Source organism: Macrobrachium rosenbergii, chromosome 14 (genome assembly GCF_040412425.1).
Source record: "Macrobrachium rosenbergii isolate ZJJX-2024 chromosome 14, ASM4041242v1, whole genome shotgun sequence".
NCBI lineage: Eukaryota > Metazoa > Arthropoda > Malacostraca > Decapoda > Palaemonidae > Macrobrachium > Macrobrachium rosenbergii.
In genome coordinates, this window is record NC_089754.1 from 3,148,564 (window position 1) to 3,173,492 (window position 24,929).

At 37.9% G+C, this 24,929-nt stretch overlaps 1 protein-coding gene across 1 annotated transcript in view; it reads left to right on the forward strand.

Moving 5' to 3' along the window:
* Nucleotides 1-9,573: 9,573 nt before the first annotated feature.
* LOC136845692 (methyltransferase-like protein 27) overlaps nucleotides 9,574-24,929 on the forward strand; it is a 33,927-nt gene continuing 18,571 nt past the window's right edge. Inside the window, exon 1 of the mRNA XM_067115843.1 lies at nucleotides 9,574-9,716. The gene's annotated coding sequence lies outside the window, so the exon portion shown is untranslated. The remainder of the gene's footprint in view (nucleotides 9,717-24,929) is intronic.

Sequence of the window (24,929 nt, forward strand, 5' to 3'; positions counted from 1 at the left end):
AGTAGGATACCTTGGATGCCTTTTGTGGTAAATTGGCATTTGCCATAATGACCTGTTTGAATGTTTATCTGCATTCTGTTGTTAGTTGTTAGTAATGGTTGTTTTCTCTGTCCGTGTTGTATTTGTTTACTTTTGACAATCCCAGTGTATCTTACTCTGTTGACTGCTGTAACTCTCTGTGGCGAGATCTTAGCTGAATAAAGCCTTGGAGATGCATTGAGGTTTTCATTACAATTTATTCAGCTAAGACAATTTGCATATTCGGCTGCAGAATGGAACGCGCTCTTTGGCCAGAACGTCTCGATGTTCTACCTACCTGGATGCATATCCTCTTCCTAACATAGACGACCTAGTCAATGAAATAGCCAAGTACAAAGTGTTTAGTTCTGTGGATTTAAAGAGTGCTTATCATCTGGTCCCATTACCAGAGGAAGATCGACCTTATACTGCCTTTGAAGCTGACAGCGGCCTCTATCAATTTACTAGGCTGTGTTTTGGTCTCACCAACGGAGTGGCAGCTTTTCAGAGGATTATTAATGATATCATTAGAACGAATGGTCTAGAGGGTGTTTATGCTTATCTTGACGACGTCGTTGTTTGTGGCAATACTCAAGAAGAACACGACGAAAACCTTAGAAGGTTTATGGAAGCTGCTCGTCGTTATAACATGATACTGAATGAAGCTAAGTGTGTGCTGTCCTCTCACTCTACGTATACTTGGCTATGAAATTAGTCATAATGAGCTGCGACCTGATCCTTCACATCTAGAGGCACTGATGAACATGCCTGTTCTGCAGACTAAGAAGTCGCTGCAACGATTGACAGGCCTCTTTGCTTATTACTCTCGCTGGATTCCTCGTTTTTCTGAAAGGATTCGCCCTCTCGTCAGTGCCTTTCTTCAACTCTCTCCAGAAGCTGTTGGTGCTATCCGTAATTTGAAGGATGCCATATCTTCGTCTGTCAAAGCTGCTGTAGACGAAAATTTGCCCTTTACTGTTGAAACCGATGCTTCTGACTTTGCCATTGGAGCTACTTTAAACCAGGATGGACGTCCAGTGGCCTTTTCTCGAGATCCTCACCAGTGCCGAACTGAGACATTGCAGTGTTGAGAAGGAGGCATTATGCAATTATCGAATTTGTAAGGAAATGGCGCCATTATCTGACTGGAAAGCACTTCACACTGGTAACCGATCAAAAGTCTGTTTCTTTCATGTTTGATGGCAAGCATAAAGGAAAAATAAAAAATGAAAAAATTCTGTGATGGAAAGTAGAACTTATGCCCTATTCGTTTGATGTCCAGCATCGGCTTGGTAGGTTGAATGCTGCAGCTGATGCTTTATCACGAAACTTGTGCTCGGCTATTCATACTCAACAGTTATATCAACTGCACGAGAGTCTCTGTCACCCAGGGTTACTAGGTTTATGCATTTCATCAAAGCTCGAAATTTTCCTATTCTTTGGAGGAGGTCAAAGGGTAATATCATCTTGTCCAACCTGCAGCAAGTGCAAACCTAGTTTTATCGTGCCCCCACTGGTTCAACTGATACAAGCCATGAAACCATTTGATCGTTTAAATGTTGATTTCAAAGGTCCACTATCCCCTTCACATGCTGGCAATCGCTACATACTGATAAATGTTGACGAATACAGTAGATTTCCTTTCGCCATTTTCCTTGCAAGGATATGACGGCCGCTACCATTATTTCATGTCTCACTAAGCTGTTCTCGACTTTTGGTCTGCCCAACTACGTGCACTCCGATAGAGGAGCATCATTTATGTCCTCTGAACTCAAATCGTTCTTCCTTAAACATGGCGTCGCAACAAGTCGTTCTACACCCTATCATCCAACTGGTAATGCCCAATGTGAGCGTTTTGTTGGGACCGTATGGAAATCCGTGATGCTTGCCTTGAAGTCTCGTGATTTACCGCCAACTGCTTGGGAAATGGTTCTTGATGATGCATTGCATTCGATTCGCACTCTGCTTTCCATTGCTACTGGTGAAACCCCTCATGAGAGAATGTTCATCTTTCAGCGAAAGACCTCCTCCGGGATGAGTCTTCCCACTTGGTTGTGCGAATGGGAACTGTTCTTCTGAGAAGATACGTTAAAAAAGGAAGATCCTCTCGTTGAAGAAGTTCAGCTACTAGAAGCCAACCCTTCATATGCACATGTTAGATTTGAGGACGGACGTGAGGATACTGTGGCTATCAGTGATTTAGCTCGATGTCCTCGCGCTGTGCCACCTCCACTGGGGACCGGCAAGACACAGCTTGAGGATGAGGTTGAATCTGTCAATAAAGAAGATGCTTCTGAAACGCAGAATCTTGAACGGTCTATCGGTGATGATGTTACAAGTTCTAATAATGATGATGAGTTGTCAGTTGCCCCTAGACGTTCACAACTCATACGTCGTCCTGTAGATTGTCTGACCTATAACTAATTGTTCTTGTAAAAATGTAGTTCTATGAATGTATTTTTGTAAGATGACGCTTATGGTATTTATATAAAATATTTATATTTCATAAGGTATAACAATGTTATTAAAGCCGGGGTGAATGTGGTAAATTGGCATTTGCCATAATGACCTGTTTGAATGTTTATCTGCATTCTATTGTTAGTTGTTAGTAATGGTTGTTTTCTCTGTCCGTGTTGTATTTGTTTACTTTTGACAATCCCAGTGTATCTTACTCTGTTGACCGCTGTAACTCTCTGTGGCGGGATCTTAGCTGAATAAAGCCTTGAAGATGCATTGAGGTTTTCATTACACCTTTCTTAAAAACCATTAAAAATATTTCTGTTTGCCACAGCAAATGCCAGAGATTTGGGAAGTCTTTGCACTCTAAACCAGTATCGAAGTAATGATGACTGGCCATAGAGTTCAAGGGGCATTTCTCCTGCATCAACTAACAAACTAGATATTGGTGATGAACGGAAAGCTCCTGTGGCTATACGAATCCCTGAATGATGAACAGAATCTAAAATTTTTAAGTTAGATAAAGAGGCTGAAGAATATACTTCACAACCGTATGACAGCTTTGATAAAATTAAGGTTTTATGAAGCTTTAGTTTAAGATTTCTATCAGTTCTCCAACTGATGTGAGACAGCATCTTCAAAATATGTAGAGCTTTTGGCACTGCTTTTATATGTTTGACATGGGGGACCCAAGTCATTCTGCTGTCAAAAACTAGGCCTAAGAAGCGCGCTTGTTTACACATGGTATTCTACAGCCATGCAAATAGAGGTCTGGATCAGGATGTACTCCCCTGATCTGGTAGAAGTGGACAGCAGTAGTCTTGCTTACATGGATTTTAAAACCCTGTTTCTCTTCCCAACTTATCATTTTATTTATCGTTAATTGTAACTTTCTTTTGGCTACAGTCATACGGGTGGCAGCAAAGGATACTGACAGGTCATCCACAAATAACGTCTTGGAATAACAGTTGTAACACTGTTTATGGCCAGAGCAAAAAGTGTTACACTGAGAACACTGCCCTGGGGAACACCTTCTTGGCACCTTTTCTCTGTTAAAGTACTGCCAACTTTAACTTTAAAATACCTATGATGTAAAAATGACTTGACAAATAAAGGCAATTTTCCTTGTAGACAACTATTATGTATTGTCTTGAGAATTCCATGTCTCCAGGCAGTGTCATATGCCTTTTCTATATCAAAAAACACTGTCACGTGGTGTTGTTTGGAGGCAAATGCTTCACAGACAGAGGTTCCCAGCTGCAGTAAGATATCCAGTGTGGAGTGCATTTTTTGAAAACCACACTGAGAAGGTGTTAAAATATTGTTGTGCTATAAATAACTCATGAGCCTTAAATTTACCATTTTTTCCATTAATTTACACAAACAGCAAGTTAATGCAATGGGGCGGTAACTAGCTGCATAGAGAGGATCTTTTCCAGGCTTAAGGAATGGTAACATGGTTGGCAATTCCCATATGCTAGGGTAGCTGCTTTCATCCCATATTCTATTGATAATACTGATTTTAAAATGTTTTGTGTTCCTTGAAATGTTTAAACATTTCGTAAGGAATCTCATCTGGGCCAGAGACAGTGTTCTTGCTCCTGGCTAAAGCAGAGTCAAATAAATTCCCTTTCAGAAAAAGGCATATTGTAAGATTCAGTTTTGTCTGATGAAAAGTCAAGTACCTGTTGTTCTTCCATTATTCTGAAATGATGTCCTGGGGAACTATCTGATTTTTCAGAGACTCGAGCAAAGTGTTCAGAAAATATATTACTAACTTCTGTGGCATCAGTGACATGATTATTTTTTACTCTAAGTACTGGAAGAGGATTGGGTGTAAATTTACCCTGAATTTTTCTTATTTTCTTCCAAATGCTGCAGACTGGTGTTCTGCTGTTAATAGAGGATACATATCCTGCCCATGCTTGTCTTCTGGCACCTTTCATAGCTTTTTGAAATCGTGCCCTACACTTTTTATAAGTGATGACATTGTCCATGGTGCGATGTCTACGGCACCGGGTCAATGATGACCTTGTAGCCCGATGTAGCAGCCTTAATTCTTCTGACCACCATGGAACTGGCCGTCTCCTGAAAAGTCCTTTAGTTCGAGGAATTGAATGTAAGCCTGCAGTATGGAAAATTCCACTGAGTAGATTGATGGCATCATCTACACTTGGGAGATCTTTAGCATCCCCTTCCAACTCGCTTAAATCTTTGATTTTTTTCCAATTTGCTTTCCCTAAGCACCATCGTGGTGATCTTGGGATAGGTGGACCATCATTGGTGCTGATTATAATTGGAGAATGCTCACTGGTTTGCCAGTCATCACTTGTTCTCCAATTAAAATCAACACTGCAATTGGAGCTACAAATTGAAAGGTCAATGCAAGGGACAATGCCAGTCTGAATTTGATAATGGGTAGGTTCTCCAGTATTAAGGCCTATATCTTCATTTTCTATAATAGATGCCATCATATTCCCTTTTTGGTTTGATGTTACATCTCCCCACAATGGATGTCTGCTGTTGAAGTCACCAAGAAGAAATGGCTCTGATAGTTGCCACATTAAGGATATTAAGTCTTCTTGGGAGACATGTCTATTGGGTGGAATGTAAAGGGAACATATAGTATATTGCCTTCTTAAATTAATCCGTACAGCCACAGCTTGAAGTGGAGTATTTAGTTTTACCTGGTAGTGTGGAGTATCTTGACGGATGTAGGTGAGGGATCCACCGTGACTTCCCACTTCCAAATCAAATTCAGTTCTGAAGTGAACATATTCCCTAGGACAAGGGGTATATTCACCTAGCATGGTCTCTTGCAAACATATCCCTGCAGGAGAATGTTCATAATTTGCTCGGAGTCCCTGACAGTTCCGCTGAATTATGGAAGTGAATTTATTTCCGTCTGGGACCATCAGTATGGTTCCTTCTCACAAGATTGGGAGAGTTCTTTTTTCTACTTGGGGGAGGCAATTTAATGGGCAGTTTTGTTGGCTTCTTGTGGAAGGTATAAGGAGCAGATTGTTATCCTCTATTCCAAAATGACTGAGATAGCAACAGCTTGTAGAGTTGTATTTAATTGTATTGTGGAGTGCTGTAGAGATTTATTAATAATAATTGTAGCACCTTCATGGGCACGATCACCAGTGGGGGATATGATTTTAATATTGAATAATTAAGTCCAGGATTATAAGGAGAGTTGCCTAACATTGTTTCCTGCAGGCATATAATCCCTGGAATGAATTCATGCATTAACACTTTAAGGTCTTCTGTACAGGCTCTGAGACCTTTACAGTTCCACTGAAGGTTATCAAGCATGAATGCTAAGGTGGTAAAATGTGCTACTTCCCACTCCTTGGAGGGGAAGTACTGTTCCTAGGGTGGAGTGGGAAATTCTCCTTTATACGAGATTGTTTTCTTAATCCCTTTTCATCTGAATTGGAGTTCAGGGTCTTTGGCTGATCTTCATATTTTCTATTATGAACCTGATGTTCAGAATTACCACTGTAATTCTGTGCACCACTAATCCTATTTGTCTTAGGGCGGCAAGACTGAATTGAACTCAGATGTTTTTGTTCTGAATCTACTTTTGGAACCACATTTCTAGGAGGAGAGATGTCTTCCAAAACACTGAACCCATTTACAGTTTTTATTGTAAAGCTATCATTATTTGGGGAGGTATTTCATGTGCGCTTCTTGGTAGTTGTAATTGTAGCTTAATTATTATTTTTGTTTGTGGCTGTCACGATTGATGGCTCTGAACTAGCTCTATCTAACTGGGATTGTTCCTTTAGCTTATTTTTGTCTGGAGTATTTTTAGAACATCTCCCTGAATTATTAATTGATTTTGGCAAACTTATTTTTGGAGATGAATTGGCAGCTGTCATAGAGGTGGCATTTATATTGACTTTGGAAGTACAATTTTTGGTATTGGACTCCAAAGCACTTGCCGACGAAAGTTTCTGACCAGTTTGGAGATTTTCATTATTGTTTATGGTCCGAGAAATAGCAGGTTTGTGTGGCCTTACATTGCTGGAAGTTTTCATAAGTTTTATTACAAAAACAAAGGCAGAGCCCCCATTACCGTGCGCTTTGCTTCGCTAATGCCCACTGCTAACACTTCTTGTTTAAATTTGTATCTGGGACAAGCCCCGAGAATTTGGAGTGTGATCACCCTTACATAGAAAACAGTATCGGGCTGCTTCGCAGTCATCAAAATTATCGCGCTCTGCAGAGCACACAGGACATCTTTTATTGTTATCGCAAGAGTTTTGAATGTGGCCATATTCAAAGCATTTGTGACACTGTTTAGGATTTCTCTTATATTTTTTAACCTACATCCTCTCATGGCCAACAATGATGGTATCAGGTAGGTAATTGGAGGAGAAGGTTAAAAGGATAGCTGCATTGCCACCCATTTTTTTTACAAGAGAGGACATCAATGGAGAATCTCCTCCTCTTTAAAAACATGCAAATCCTTTGAGCAAACTACCCCTTTCAGTGTATTAAAAAGAATCTGTGAGATGAAATACATTCAATATTTCCACTTTCAGGAGGTTTAAAATTTGATAGCAGAACGGCTCGAGTCTCATTACCAGCTTTTATTAGAAGGTTTCTTTCCATAGTGTTTTAAATTTCCAATGGGAATGGAACCAACCTTGCTCTCAATACATTCAGCGGCTTTTATGAAATGTTTCCCTCCCTCCTCGTAGATAGTAACATGCCATGAAGGGGGAGGAAGAGCTCTAGCACATAAGGCTGGTCCATGTTCTTCAGTCATAGGAATAAAATCAAATGGCTCATCATTTAAGTTTTTCAGTGGAAACACTTTCATGCTGAGAACTGACTCATTTAGAATGAGGCCATGGAGTCTTTGTTGTGCCTCACTAGCTTCCAAGGGAGAGGAAAATTTAACAGAAGCAGAAAATGACTGCTTATCTTTTTCTAGAATTAATTTAATTCTTTCCACTTTGCCTAATTGTTTTACTACACTGTATAAATCATAATCTAATGACAAGCCTACATTAGTGCAATAAAGAACCCTATTATTTAAATAAAATCCACCAGATTTACTAACAACCTGGTGTCTCAGTGTTTGGTTCTGTCCAACAGCCAAGTTCGTATCCATATTCATGCCAGAAGTCGTTGCCAGTGCCGTTAAGTCGTCGGATCCAGGGGAGGGAGAAGTAATAGCCAAATACATAAATTTAAACCAGTCTACATGCAGAAGTCCAAAGAGTGCATACCTGACACCCAAAAGCCCCTATTACACAGACCCCGACAGCACATCAAAAAGGGAAAACTGGGCAGCTTCTACTGCCCAGCATCCCCACCCCAACACACTCCCAAAGCCCGCAAAGAGACCCCAACATCAGACCAACACACAGAAACTGGCTCATCCACCCAGCCAAAACTGCTTGGTTATATCAAGAAAGTATCGTGGATCAGTCAGGTATTCGCATTCTCCACCAATGGCACAAGTGAGAGTTGACTTCCAACAGTCCACCCCATACCCTACCCTTTCAGGATGGCACCAATGCGCTTGCAGAGGCCCAGGTATAAACCAATCCGCCTGTTGGGAGTTTTGCCCCTGCTAATGGGGGGCTGACTCCCCACTCCAACTGTACTCGTGGGCTTCCGGATAACAGCCAGGAATCCCACCCCCAAAAACCAGCCCCCCATGGATTCTGATGGGCTGATCCCGAGAAATGGTTCTGCCCTCAAGATAGCCATGGGAAAAATCCCATCACCATCTCTTAGGTCCAAACCATATCGGGTGGCGACTCAACCACCACAACTCCCACATTTAGCTTCGAATGAGAACCCCTTCCAAAAAACCATCCCTTCTGAGACTCACCTAAGCAGTAAAATTTTGCAAATGTGGAAATGTCCTCGCCATTTAAACCAAAAGCTATGTAGGATGATTCGTCAGGACCCAGGCCCAAAGGTTTTGAAGGGTCCAAATAGCCCCTCACCTCGTCGAGGAGTTCTACTCGAGGGGATGCTTTTGGTTGATTTGTCTGTCTGTTAAGATGGCTTCATGGAAATTAATGAGTCGATTTTTAGGACTGGAAAAACATTTCTTTCTTTTGTAAGAGCAAATGATTAGCTTTTGATACTTTGATACTAATATGTGTCTAGATCTAGGGTCTGGATTGGGTAATCGGTTATTTCACTGTTTTTGTCTTTCTCCAAAGAATATACTGTAACATCCTGTTGTGACAGTTTCAGAGATTTTGTGGTCTGTGGTGATCAGTCCTGGTACTCAAAAAAGGAGAGAAGAAATGATGCAGAATATTTAGATAAGTACAGTAACTACTTGGACGTAAAGGTGAACAGCTTCTTATTGCCTTTTTATGCATACTTTTTCATCGTTTACCTGGACCTCATAAACTTTAGGAAAACTGTCGCAAAAACATAGCTCCAACCGTTGAGATGACTTCATGTGCAATACATTTTGCAAGTTAATGTTCTCTCTTACAAAATGTGCATTTCCACGTCTTCAACTGTCGCGTCTTTTCCCCTTTCTTTTTAATTCATGTTATGGGAACAGACACAGATAGAAAACTAGCCAGCTATCGCTTGGAACCTTCAAAAAAATGAACCGTTTATTATAAGAGTTATTAAGATAACATTCTCAACCGAACAGAATAGACAGAGAGTGCGAGGAATATCGTGAGAAAGCGGGACTCTGTGCAACTGAAGGAGTAAAAGAATTGCCATAACTGCTGCTTTTTGATTCCCCAGTGATAAGCAAGGAAAACCTTAGACCTCGAAAATCCTACAGCACAAGTATTTCATAAAATACTTAAAGGAAGGGCTGTTAACAATACAAACTTTGAATGTAGAATAAAAAGAAAAAAATGAATGATAATGGGTCTGAATTTTATTTTTAGTAACAGTATGTGAGCTGGATAAATTCCTAAATTTTTGTACCTGGTGTCCTAAAATACTGCGCTCATTTTTCCTTTTAAGATTATGTTAGTATTACCTTGAAAGCCTGAGATCATTAGCATTCTGCCCAAGGATGCCGAATTCCATATGACTCATGGGTGTCACTGCTGTAAATATACTACATAAGCTTTTCAGCAACGTCAGAAGGGGGGGGCAAGGTTTCTTCTCAAAGCGAGCATACATCTGCATCACAGCTGCAACGATCAATTGAGCTCATTTGCCTCGAAACTTCGCCACCAGCGGACCCATCTGTGGAACTCTGCAGGAAATCTGACGCTTCTGTTGTGGTAAGTTAGTTAGTTATAATGATTTGTTGAACCAGACCTCTGAACTGTTGTGGTAAGGACTCTCCTCTTTTAACATAAAACTTTTAAAAAACACACATAAAATTATATTTGCTTTAGCCTTCTGTGAATCTGAATGGCGGCGATTCGACAGTTATGAGAGAGATAAACTGAAAACTTTTTTTTGTCACTCATGATCAGGAGCACAGCCCCCTTCAACGACGTGTCACTGCGGCTGGTTGTCAAATATTCATCTTACAATGAAAATGCGAATATTTCAAAGTTGAAAGGAACACCACAAATATATAATGAGGATTTTTTGCACAGTTGGTTGTCACATTTGATGAAAATTCCTAGTGATAATGGTGAGTTCTGGTGGCAGTCAGAAAAGCCTATTTTTTCTCTCAAAATACTACACTTACCACGATGAGTATTATGCAGAAGATGAAACTTATTTATATGAAACAAGTCCACAGGGGGCCATGGACTGGAAATTCAAGCTTCCAAAGATCATGGTGTTCATTTGTAAGAAGTAAGAGGAGGTAAAGGAAAATACATAAAGAAGAGATCTCACTTATTAAAAAAGAAAAAAAATAAATTGATTAATAAACAAAAATGTATTAAAGTGCAAGAATAGTATTAGGGTAGTAATGCATTTCATCTTCGCTTGAAATTCTGAAGTTCCAGTTGGACAACATCCTCTGGGAGGCTGTTCCACGGTCCAACAGTGTGAGGAATAAAGGACCTCTGGAACAGAGAAATGTAACAGCGAGGCACATTTACTGCACATTGGTGCTGCTGTTCAGCAAATCTGGTTGCTCTCGACAGGTAAAGGGGATCAAGGATCAATGTGAATGTGAAAGATCTCTGTTGAAATACAACTTATGAAAAGTGACAAACAAGAGACCATCTGTCGATGGCCCAAGTCATAATTGCTACTACTGTATTAGGAAACAGAAACCTACCGCCACGAACCATTCTATCTAAAAGAGATAAGTCTCTGGCAGAAGCAGACATCCACACCAGAGAACAGTATTCTAGTGAAGGAAGCACAAACAACCGAAAACAGGTTGCAGTGTTTTTATCGCTATTATAAATAAATGAGGCTGTACCAACAACTTTTGTGCAGCATTTGCTGAAACTTTCATTAGATGTTTCTCAAAAGTTGGATATGAGTCAAAGGTTACACCTGTAATAGTAAAGCCTTAGACTCATTCTGCAAAGTTACATCTACCTGAAGGGGAGGACTGGGTGGGAAATCTGTAGAGATCTGCTAATCAATAGTGTTTTCATTTTCCTGGAGTTCTTCTGAACAAAGAAGTATTGCAAAGCAAGAGAGTACACCGTTCATTGATCTGTCCATATGAAAAGTGTTCAAGGCTGAGGCCAGCTTCATTTCTCATAAGAGAGACTTTACTACACCCAAAAGTGTTGCATAATCAGCTTACTGACCAATCTTGTTTTCCAGGCCAACAGCCATATCACTTGTATACACTAAAAATAACAGTGGACCAAGAACACTACCCCGTGGAACTCCGGACACAATAGGTCTTATTTCACTAAAGATCCGTCCACATAAACTTCTAACTGCTTCAACACCTGGCCGGGAAATCTTGAAGTAATCCCAGAACACATCCACCCACTCCAAGATTCTGAAGCTTATAAATAAGTGTCTTGTGATTTACTAAATCGAAAGAAGCACTAAAATCTATTTGAATTGCTCTGCATTCAAAACCCCTATCACTGGTTCCATTAATAATAAAAGTCAAGTCTGAAAGAGCATCGGTTTTGGCTTAACTCCAAAACTTCCTATATGCATTTAATGACTATCAGCTAACAATCCTTTAGATTGTAATACTTATATAGTGGAAAAAGTTCAGTTTTTCAGCAATTTTGGAGAGCACAGGGAGAATTGAGAAAAGCCTTTCAGTTACTGCAGTCTGCAGAAAAATGCCACTCTTTGGAACAGGCACTGTATTACTAAGCTGCTCATCACAGTTTATTTTTCGGATACATAAAAATCTATAAAATCTACTTAGCCTGGGAGACAACACTGGAAACTTCCTGCCAAAAAACAAAGGGAAGACTTTAGAAGGATCTCCTCCATCCCAGCTATCAAGATTTCCAGAATTTTTGCTTAACATCCCTGGAGCGAAATGCAGATTTTTTGAAAACCCCTCGAAGTAGGTTCCTTCACGTGGTGAGGGGTAAGGGGCCCTGGCTTTTCTTCTTCGTTCTTATGAAGAATAAGAGCCGGGCCCTGACAGATCACCTACAAACAATTCGATTTAAATGGCGTGGATATTTTCACTTTCGTACAAATTTCTTGGACCTGGTAAATAGGAAAAGGTATCATAGCTGGGATTGGGTTTATATCCAAAGCTAAATAGTGAGAACCGTGGCAGGACCATCAACTGCCCGATAATGTTCGGACCTGAGTTTTCAGGCGGAACTATTCTACGGGACTGGACCACGGATTCCAGGGGGGTCTAGTTCTGGGAATAGGACTCTCGGCATTCTGTCCGGTTTGCCCATAATGTGATTAAGGTGGGGATGATTGTATTCTAGTAATGCTCTCAGTCCTATCAAGCGGGTTGGCTTACACTTGAGCCACTCTAATCATGTTGTGCCATCCCCTTTGGGGTAGGGTAGGGATGCGGACATTTGGGAGTCGGTTCTCACTTGTGCCATTAGTGGAGGAATGAACTCCATGAAAGGCTGATGATATCTTTTTAAGGTTTTCAGGTTTATTTTTTTTTTTTTTTTTTTTTTTTTTCCCTCCCTCAAATCTTTATGGTAAGTGAAATTAAAGATTCGAGTACCCCTGGGCCCATTGATGGTAGTGACTTGGCACAGATGACGACCACTGGAACCTCCTGTAACAACCTTTCTTTGGAAAAAAACAAACAAGAATGCAAATGTAATCACACTGGAACCCTATACTCCAGTACTCATTAAATAAAAAAAAAGTAAATATCGTCTTGACCCAACCTTGACTCACTTCGACTCTCTCTTTGGGAGTGGAAGTTGGTCAAGGTTTCTGACCATGGAAACAGAACAGCAAATCTCAGCCCTAAAGTTAGAAAACTTCTTATTAAAAAGACACTCAACGACAGAAATGTCGTTTTAGACAAATAAAAATGAAGACGTGGTTTATAGAATCCACAACAAAAAACCAGTCTGAGGACTATCTATCAATAAAAAGTGTTGACAATATAAATGTACAAGTAAAAAAGCATGACACTATGAATAGCATTCAGGGTACTATTGTACTTCCTGAAAATAATGACGAACCGGTTGACAAAAATATACTGTTGGACTCTCTTAAAATGAGATATACCAAAATCCAAGAGTGTGAGGTATATACAATACCAAGTAAACAAAATAATAAGGCTTTAAGAATTGCAAAAATAAAATTTGAGGGCCAAGAGTTACCTCAAAAAAATAAAAATTTTGGGCCAAAATAGAGAACTGAGGCCTTATGTTCCCAAACCGCTACAATGTCAAAATTGTAGTAAGTATGGACACACAAAGAAAAACTGTAGAAATGAACCTGTATGTGCTTATTGTGGATCTGACAGAACATGCCACACAATGGAAATGTAGTGAACCAAAATGTGTAAACTGTGGACAGGATCATCATGCTAGGTCCAAGGAGTGTGTGTACTACATATACAATACAGAACTGAAAATGTTACAAGAACGAACAGGGATGTCTATCAGAGAGGCTAAATTGGAATTAAAAGTGAGAGGAATGCAAGATCCATCTAAGAAACATTCATATTCCTCAATAACAAGAGCAAAAATGAAGCAAAAACGGAAACAGATAGAAATAACAGAGCACAGACAAGTAAGTCTCAAGAAAAAATTAATAATTTAGAAATAAAAAATAAAATAGAGAATAAAAAGAAACAGGTACAAATGAGATGGATAATATTTTATCCAATTCATTTGAAATATTAATGCAAATAGACACACAGGAAGATGCTGCTACTAAAGTAAGAGAAGAGGGTAGAGACAGACTGGAAATTAAAGATAAAAAAGGCCTTTGGAGAGAACACCACCCAAAACGAAGAAACCAACTATTATTAGAGAAACATCAGTTAAACCAAAGATAAAGGAGATGAAAAAGGAACAAAAACAAAAACAAGCTAAGAATATACCTTTATCTCCTAAAATAATAATAGAACCTATGAAGGCAAATGTCGAGAAGACTGAAGAAGTGAAAGAGAATCATACCATAGATGATAATGATTATGTCAAGGGAGAAGAGATTACTCCTTCTCCAGTAATTGGTACAAGAGCAAATGAAAAGAGAAATACACATGATAATACTTGTGGATGTAATGATTGTTTCATTGAATTATGCAATAACAACAAAAGCATAACAAAAGATGGTTTAACAAACATTATAAGAAATTTTATGAAATATAGAAAAAAGAAAACACAGATTTGAGTAACCATGAAAAAGGGTGCATGTGCGTTGAGTACTTAGTCTATTATAAGGAAAAACAGATGAATGTCGTGAGTAAATTATTAGAAAAATTCCAAATTGATAATACAAAAAGAGAGTAAAACCCGACCGCTATAAAAAAAAATATTTTCAATAGTTATATTGTGCAATGGAACGTAAATGGTCTACAGACCAGATTACACCTAGAGAAATACAGCGGTTATTAAAAGAATATGAACCAATGATATTATGTTTGAAACATGTCAACAAAACAATATTAACGATAGGTAAATATACCTTAGCATCTTCATCTAGAGAGGAAGAAGGGAATTTAGGAACTGCTATATATGTACATAACAAAGTATGTTATGACAAAGTACCTGTAAACTTTACTGATTTGCAAACGTCGAGTATTAGAATACGAATAAAAACGATAATTATGTAATTCATAATTTGTACAATCAACCTAATAAAAATTATGACGTTGTCAAACTCAAAGAGTTACTTAATAATACTAAGGAACCAACGTTAATAGTAGGTGATTTTAATGCCCACAACCCAATGTGGGACTGTAATTGTACAGAATCAAATAGAGCAGGAAATAAAATAGAGGAATTCATAGATTCATATGACATGTGCTGTATAAATGATAACGAAATCAGCACATATTTTTCTAAAACACATGGAACATATTCCTCAATCGACCTAACTCTATGTACAACAAACATAGTAGACAGATTGGACTGGAATACGGTAGACGACTTGCATACAAGTGATCATTTCCCCATATTAATTTCTTTATTACAAAATAACCCCACCAAACATGCCCTCGATATAACATTTATAAAGCAGATTGGGAACAATATGAATTCCACACCAGGAATATCCCACCATTTGAGTATTTGAAAGACCATAATGAAACTAATAAATTTCTTGTTGATTTCATTACAAATGCTGCTGATAAAGCAATACCAAAATCCAAATCTCATCCAACAAAACACAAAGTCCCATGGTGGTCTGAAAAACTAACAGAATTAATAAAACTAAAACACCAGATTGGAAGACGACTAAATAATTTGAATAGAAAATTCAGTAAATTAAACAAAACTTTGCCGATATTAGTAGGAACCTTACAAAAACTAACTATATTATTATTAGAAATTGATACATTAAAACCTCTTTATAATAAAATATCTGCAAAGTTTAAAAGAGAAGTAATTCAAGGAAGAATCATTTCATGGAAAAATATGTATCAGATCTCTCTAAAAATACTCCCATACAAAAATATGGGAAAAATTCAGGAAAATAAATGGTACCCATGTCAAACCACCTAGACATGCCATAATAAAAGATGGGAAAAGAATACTTGATCCTAAAGAAATAAGTAATGTAATAGGTGAAAATTTAGCAAAAGTAAGTAGCAACAAAAATTTAGATGAGCATTTCCGCACAAAGAAAAATAATATAGAATTAATAACAATAAATTTTGAAACAGTAGAAGATATATATTATAATAGAAAATTTAGTATGGAAGAGCTAGAATTTGCTCTGTTGAACAGCAATAAATCTGCCCCTGGAGGTGACAATATTTGTTTTGAAATGATATGCCATTTAGCACCTTTGGCAAAGACATACTTGTTAGAATTTTATAACCACTTATGGCTTAGAAATTTATTTCCTGATGAATGGTGCAAAGCCATAATTATTCCAATCCCCAAACCTGGAAAAGATCCCAGTAATGTAAGCAATTACAGACCTATTTCTTTAACAAGTTGTTTGTGCAAATTACTAGAGAAAATGGTAAATGCTCGACTAACATGGCACATACGAGAAAATAAAATTTTAACTCCCACTCAGTTTGGGTCACAGTGTAACAGATCTACATTAGATTCTCTCTGTAACTTAGAAGACCATATACGCCGAGGTTTTGAACGAAAACAAATTACTGTAGCTGTCTTTTTTGACATTGAAAAAGCATACGATACTACATGGAGGTATGCTATATTAAAAACTTTACAAAACAACAACATCTGTGGACATTTACCTAGGTTTATACAAAACTTTTTGACAAATCGCAGTTTTCAGGTGAGAATAGATGATGTTCTGTCTAGAACATTTCCTCTAGAAAATGGTGTTCCACAGGGAAGCGTCCTTAGTGGCACACTGTTTACGTTAGCAATTAATGATATTAGTAAAAATCTACCTACTGGTATTAAAAGTAACCTGTATATGGATGATTTTGCCATATATTATTCAGCATCTCGAATAAAACATGCAGAACGAATCATTAACAAAAGCATAGTAAAAATAGATGAATGGGCTTTATCTGTAGGCTTTAAATTTTCCATAGATAAAACCCAAGCAATCATGTTTTATAAAAACAAAAAATGGAAAAAAGGAGAAGAAATAGACATAAAAATCAGAAACCATAGTATACCAATTGGCCAAACAGCAAAATTTTTAGGATTAGTATTTGATACTCACATGAACTGGAAAGCCCACATAACATACATGAAATCAAAATGTAAAAGAGCATTAAACCTAATTAAAAAACTGTCGAACACTACTTGGGGAGCCGATAGACATACCCTTACTTTATTGTATAAAGCAACAGTGCTGTCTATCGTTGGTTATGGAAGTGAGTGAAATATATGGCTCGGCATCAGATGCAGTGCTGAAAACGGTAGACCCAATTCATAATGAGGGTCTTAGAATATGTTCAGGAGCTTTTCGATCATCACCACCAACATCTTTACAAGTTGAATGTGGTGAACCACCTCTGTCTCTCCATAGAGAGCTAGTAACGATGAAGAGTGCTCTGAGAATTCAGACAAATGATTCTCCAACCAAAAAATTATTTGGATTAAGAGATGTGTTTATAAACAATCATCCACCTTCTTTCCCAATTAGGGCTAGAAGATTGTTTGAGTCGCTAAATATGTATATACAATTACCTGTAATGTTAAAATTGCCTCCTCCTTGGACAATGAATAAAATAAAAATTTGTACACACTTGAAATATTTATCAAAAAATCATTCATATACTCCAGAATACCAAAGACAACATGCAGTAGAGCATATAATCCGAAAAGGTCCACATTACGCAATATACACTGACGGATCTAAATCACAATACGGAGTGGGATATGCTGCGGTATCCCAAAACAAAACGTATCAGTTCTCTTTCCCAGACAAAGCCTCTGTATATACAGCTGAGTTATGTGCAATAGTATCGGCCATAAAAATAATTAGAGAAGTCTCATATAATAATTTTGTAATTTATAGCGACTCAGAAGTGCTATAGAAGCTATTCAAAGCTATAATCCCAAAAATAATATTGTGCAACATATAAAAATCTCACTCCATAAATTGTATAATAAGGGAAAAAATATTGAAATATGTTGGATCCCTGCCCATGTAGGGATTAAGGGAAATGAAGAGGCTGATAAAGCAGCTAAAGAAGCGGTCCACATGACAAGAACAAATGTAGACATCCCTATCAGTGACTATACAAAATATATAAAACAGTCATTGTAAAAAAATGGCAAAATATATGGAACGAAGAACCTGAAAATAATAAATTAAAACAGATAAAATCCAGTGTTGGAAAATGGAGTTCGTCATATCAAAGAGAGAGACAAGCACAAGTAATTCTGACACGTCTTGAATAGGCCATACTCGTTTGACACATGGACACTTAATGAACAGTCCATGTGGCCCTCTTCCCAAATGCCCAGATTGTAATGTGCTGATAACAGTTAAGCATATACTGTGTGAATGTCCAAAATATAACCTGCAGCGATTATCAAATTTTGGAAATAGACCGATAGAAGAAATTTTGTCAGAATCTTCAACGTTCTCAATAGCACCCATTTTAATGTTAATGAGAAGCTGCAAATTAATTGGAAAAATATAAGAAAAAAACAATCAATCAGTAATGAATTTTAAAACAAGTAAATTTTATGATTTTACTTAATTTATTTTAAATTTTAATATACCTTTTTAGTGAGTATGTATGGGAGCATGAGTTTAAATGTATTTATTGTGTGAGTGTGTTCCAGTATGAAAGCGTATGCCTTTTTACAGCTTTTAATTTCATTTTCATTTTCGTTTATCATCATTGACAAGTGACCTATTAGGTCCCAGTGCTAGGCTTCTAGCCTAGACTTGTCATTCCATCCTAATCCCTCGGGCCAGCCCTGTGAGAGCTGATGGTCAGCTCAGTGGTCTGGTTAAACTATTTTAATAATAATAATAATAATGTAAGAATAGATTTAGGATGACGAGTATCAGGGAGAGAGACATCCTCAGCTGACTGCTTAGCTTCAAAAGCTTAATGAAGCAATTCAGCCTATTCCTTAGGGCTAGTAACCATTCTACCATCATCTGTTAGTGGTTGAATGGAAGACGAGCCTGACCAAAAGATAGACGATGCCAATTTGGTCCACCACTGATGAGGAGGAGTAATTCCTTCAAGTTTCTTCTGCAAAGAATGATTGTAATGTCTCTCGGCTGTATGGTATGTTCTATTCGCAACACAGCAAGACTCAACAAAAATGGTGTCATTTTCATTTGAACGATTTTGTCTCCATGTGTTGAATTTTTTCTGTTTGTCATGGTAGGCTCATCTACATGTACCATCAAACTATGGCTGGTCATTAGTCTTAAATCTGATGACCTTCTTCAGGACATATCTTATTAAAATAGCCATCAGCATTTTACCCACACCATTTTTCCAATGGTGGAATTATGCATATATTGATTGACAGATGTCCATCTCAATGGCACAATGATCAGAAGTGCCTCTATATTTACAGACCTTGGACTTGACAATAGCTAGAACATCTGTGAATATGAGGTCTAATCTATTACCAGAAATGTGGAGGGTTCCTCAGTTAGCTGGACAAAATCGGAGGATGCACAGAACTCAAGAGCAGATCATCCATGTTGATCTGTGGAATTTGAATTTAGCCACTCACTGTGCTTTGCATTACAGTCTCCACAAGTAATGAATGAAACTTTTGAATGCTGTGACTGAGCCATACTAATCCTCTCCAAGAGGCAGTCATATACAGAATCGTCGATATTTGGATTGCGGTAAACAGCAAATATGTATACATTGTAGAACTTACTGAAAACTTTAAAACAAAGAACTTCATAACAGCTACACTCCAGATTTTTCTGACCATAAATAAGTCATTCATACTTAGTGTATACAGCCACACCTTGCACATGTGGGATGTTACGACAATAAATAAAGTAAGTCAGGGGCATCAAACCCTGGGATTAAAAACTCGACCTTTGACTTGTTATTACTTGCAAGAGTCTCGGACAAAAACAGCAAATCGTAGTTATGGGCACAACTCTGGAGACCAAGAAAATTTGACCTTAAGCCCCAAATATATTTTAGTAAAGTACTTGACAATTTTTCTTGCAGTAATGAGTAACAAGCCCAGGGTCTCCTGAAAGAATTAAAATTAACGACATAAAATCAGAATAAAAACTAATACTCTCATAACGGGGTGGGTATTAAAGTAGTTTAACCAGACCACTGAGCTGACTTTCAACTCTTATAGGGCTGGCCCGAAGGATTAGGATAAAATACCACATAGGCACATGTTCTCATACTGCAACACTTGCACACAATAAATACATTTACTTATGCTTCCACACTAAAAACGTATATCTTAAAATTCATAATAAGTAATAGTTAAAAATAATTTAAATTCAAATGCGACAAATGCTATGTTTTCGTGCTTTTTTTATTTACTTATTTTTATATTTTATCTATCAAATCACAGTTCCTCATGAACAACAAAATCGGAACGACTGAAAATGTAAAAGATTCGGACAAAATTTCATTTACTCATTTATTCCCAAAAGTTGACAGTCACTGTTGGTCATACTTTCGATACTCACATAACACATGTCAGACCAAGATCTAGAGCTTGAGTCAGACCGTTAATATCACCCTGCACTCTGAGCACTCGGGAGCCAGGCCATGTGGGCTGCTCATTAAGTCCCCATGTGTCAGACGAGTATTGCCTATTCTGAGACGTGCTGCAATTACTTGCGCGTGTCTCTCTCTCTGATATGATGAACTCCATTTTTTAACATCAGTTTTTATTTCAATTAAAATAATTACTTTCAGGTTCTTCATTCCATAAATATTGCCATTTATTTATAATACCCATTTTTATGTGTGTTACATAATCATTAACAGAGATATTCACATTTGATCTTGTCATGTGGGTCGCTTCTTTGGCTGCTTTATCTGCCTCTTCATTTCCTTTGATCCCTACATGGGCAGGGATCCAGCATATTTCTACATTTTTTCCATTATTATATAAGTTATGGAGAACTAATTTAATTTGTTGTACTACATTATTTTTGGATCTGTAACTCTGAATAGCTTCTATAGCGGTCCTCGAGTCACTAAAAGTCACAAAATTATTGAATGATGTTTCTTTAATTATTTTTACTCCATGTTCTGATTTAGATCCATCTGTAAATATTGGGTAATGTGGACGTTTTCGGCTTAGCCTATAGGCTCTATTGTATGCTGTCTACGGTATTCTAGTTTATATGAGTAACTTTTTGATTAATACTTGAGGTGTGTACAAATTCTCGTTTTATTCATTGTCCAGGGTGGAGGTGATTTTACTACTAAAGACACTTATATATTTATATTCAGCAACTCAAAGAGTCTTCTAGCTCTAATTGGGAAGGGTGGTTTGATTGATTGATTATGAAATTTAGGTCTTGAAGATCAAGCGCCGGAACCCATTAGGATTATTCACCGCCATAATGAAGGTGAAATATAAAGTTAATGACCTGATTGATAATGAATAGGTGAATGATGACTTACTAGTAAAATTCGGTGTTAAAATATGAATGTAAAAAATGAAGAATGGTATCAGATAGAACCAGCAAAAAATAAATATATATTAAACTTTTATATTCAAAAATATATATTTAGCATATAAAATAAATATGACTATAGTCTTTAATAAATATACTAAGATCATATCTAATTAAAATAACCAGATTTTTTCAGATAACCCAGAAGGCTATGTACCTCAACGTCATCATTAAAATTTCTAAAATAGTCTTCCCAGTATTAAGTACTTTGCCCAAAGGCAATTAAATTTAGGACAGTGCACCACCACGATGAGCACAAATTGGGGCACTGGTTCCCTCTAAAATACAGCTATGAGTGAAACGGGTATGGCCAATCCTAAACCGTCTTAGGATGATCTCAAATCTTCTGTTACGATTAAAACCCAAACTTCAAAAATCGATACTTTTTCTAATGTTTCTGTACTTCCTATTTGCAGATAAAATGGGGGAAGTCCACTTCTGCTGCCGTTTTGTACAAATGTATCGTCTGATAACCGGACTCATATCGGAATGTGGCACCTTAGTTAAGAAATCACATCTTGTGGAATCCTTTGCTTTACTAACAGCCAGTTCGTTCCCTTCTAGACCAGTGTGCCAAGGAATCCAACAAAACTATACTGATTTGTGGCGAACAGAAAGATAAAAAAGCCATTCCTGAGCCTTTTGAATTAAGGGATGGGTAGGATTAAACTTCTTTAGGACTTCTAAATCACTCCTTGAGTCACTATATATTACTGTGGATTTGAATTTCTTATCAAATGCAAGATTTACAGCATCAACTATGGCTGTTACTTCAGTAGTGGAAATTTATGAGGAGTCTGATCATTTTTTTTATATATGATACCCCCTCACACACCACTGCACAGCCTACTCCATTTTGGATGGTGTTTTTGAGCTAATGCCATTAATGTAGTACATCCATGACTCTCTTTTTGGTAAATAACTTTGGCTTGGGCAGTTCCACTCATCTTATACTTTTTGTAGCATTTTCTAGTGATCTTTCTCATACTATATTCTGCAAGTTTTGTTCCACCAAGGAACTGCTGTTCTAGAGGGCTTCCCTTTTGTTATTGGAATAGAGGCAATTGCACTGTTGATGGTGGTGTCAATGAAGTCATTATATGCCTCTGAGATGGATGGAAATGATTTTACATTCTTGTCCATGAGAACAGAATCATTAAATTTCTTCCAGTCTGCTTCATCTACCTTCCATTTGGGAGGTGACTCAGAGAGCTAATTCTTAACTGTTTTTATATGAATTGGGAAGTGTTCACTCCCATTTGGATATTCTTTTACTGACCATTCATAATCAATGTGAACACTAGATGGGCAAAAGCTCAGATTGATAGCTGAATAAGTATCGGAGTAGAGTTATGGTGAGTTAACGTTCCATTATTGGGTATAGTGATATTAAGATCATCCATAATATCCTCCAACATCCTACCCTTGGCATCTGTCATGTTCCCACCCCATATGGGGTTGTGGGCATTAAAATCACCAAGGAGGAGGAAAGGAGTAGGAAGCTGTTTGATCAGTAAATGTATATCATTATAAGTGAAATGCAAATCAGGAGGAAGATAGATGGAGCAACCTGTAATTTGCTTGTCTAAAATGAAAGTTACTGCTACAGCTTGGAGGTGAGTATTAATTAATAGCAAGGATTGTTGCAACGACTTATGCGCAATAATTGCTGCTCCTCCCTTAGCTCTATCTCTGACTGGTGGTGGAGAATTTTATATGCTGTAATTTAACCCAGGATTATATTGAGTGGTTCCAAGCTTCGTTCCTGGAGACACACAATACCTGGGCTATGGTCTTGGAGCAGTGCCTTCAACTCTTCACTTCGAGCCCTAAGACCTCTACAATTCCATTGTAGTATTGACGTGAAAACTATTTTTTGGGCTTGGTGGAAGGCCCTTTGAATGGAGCCTTCTCATTTACTCTCTTCCATTTATGAGAATTTTCAAGAGATGCTTTGGAAAGGACTAGTCTTGACAGGTTTGGTTTATTATATGTTGATTTACTGGTGTCATTTTGTTTCCCTTTCTTGTCAGTTTGTTTAAATTCAGGCTGGGGTTCTTGCATCGAGCTTAGTACTTTGTATCTGTTACTGAATATTGCATGTTTAACTGCAGGAGAGGATAAGGTGGAACGTCTCCCCTTTTGGTGCCTTTGCTCCCCAGGCTCCATTAAATCAGGCAGAGACTCTGCCTGAGACAATTCCAAGGTGGTTGGGTTAAGTGCCATCTTATCCTCCTTGGAGGATTGTGCTCTAGCCTCAACAGTCAGAGCACCTGACCCCCATGGCTGGGCCACTACCACAGGGGTTTGATGCACCTGCTACATTAGAGGGTCCTGCCACTGGACCCCTAGTGGTAGATAGGGGTTGTGGCTTAAGAACTTCAGCATAGCTCCTAGGTTGTTGACCTAACTGTCTTTTATCAAAACCGATACTTATATGCTATGCATTGGCTTTATTTAGTGCAGACAGTTTAAATTTGTAAATTTGACAATTTTTGTTACTGAGCTTATGCTCTAGTTGACAATTAACACATTTTGCTTTTGTATTACATTTATCATCATGATGGACACCAGAGCAGTTTATATAAATTTTAGCATTTTTGCAGTTTTTTGCTGGGTGTCCAAACAAAGCAATGACAGCACTGCATTGGTCTTTGCTGGAAAAGATGTACTTGTACCCTTTCATTTTCAAATATGACATGAGAAGGTACTTCAGAGTCTACAAAGGTTAAAATGATCATGTTGGCAATAGCTGTCTTTTTCACTCTCCAAACTGAAGTGTGACTCGTAATCTAGAATTTCTTCTTCTGTCATGTCATAAAGGTCTTTATCAAATAGTACTCCTCTCCCATAACTACAGCTTAAATGGGGCTTGATCTTCGTAACCATTTCATCATTTTTTATGTCCAACAAGGTCAGCATATATGCTTGGGTTGTGGATTTGACATGAATAAGAACTGTGTTCTTCCCAAAATGAGAAATACCACCGTTCTTTACTCCTCACACCTTTTTCTCAAGAAACCTGCAAAATTTATAGTAGTTATTATTTCCTCCTTGGCTGAAGCTACCACCCACATTGGAGGTTTAGGGGTCCTTATTTCTGCATTCTGGTTCCTCTCTGGTTTATCCTGGACCCATTTAGATGGCACATAAACGTCCATGTCTTTGGGAACTTTGTCTGTTAAGGCTCCTCGTACTGTAGCTTGACCTATTTATATGGCACTTATCATGCTACTAAACTTTACAGCCTCATCATGGCTACTAAAGGTAACCCACGCTTCCCATTTACATTCAATATCAGTAAAGTTCATCCTGATTTCTACAACAGTTCCAAATGATTTCAGAGCTGTCGAGATCATTTCATAATCACACCAGACTGGTAAGTCTTCGATATGGAGCATTCTCAAATTTTTCACTCAAACTGGCTGTGCTGGGGATTTAATTTTGGATGAAGATTTCTTAGGGAAGTCCATGTCCTTGCTTGAAGTCCATGTCCTTGCTTGAAACGTCATCAGTGAAGCATGGCTTGAGGGTCCAAGAGAGGGGAAGTCAGGAGGTGGATCAGGATTTTGTTATTACTGCTTTTTATCAATTTATTTTTGGAGAAGTCATCAGCATTTGGAGAAATTTCAATCTTAAAGGTGGGTGCAGAGGTCGTCATCTGTGCCAGAAAAGCTCCATCAGATGGTCCAGGGGTACTCGAATCCTTAGAATGACTAATCATCAAGATTGGAGAGAAGAAAAATAATAAACCTGAAAACCTTTAAAAGATATCATCAGCACTTCATGGGGATTATCCTTCCACCAATGGCTCAAGTGGGAATTGACTCCCAAATGTCCTC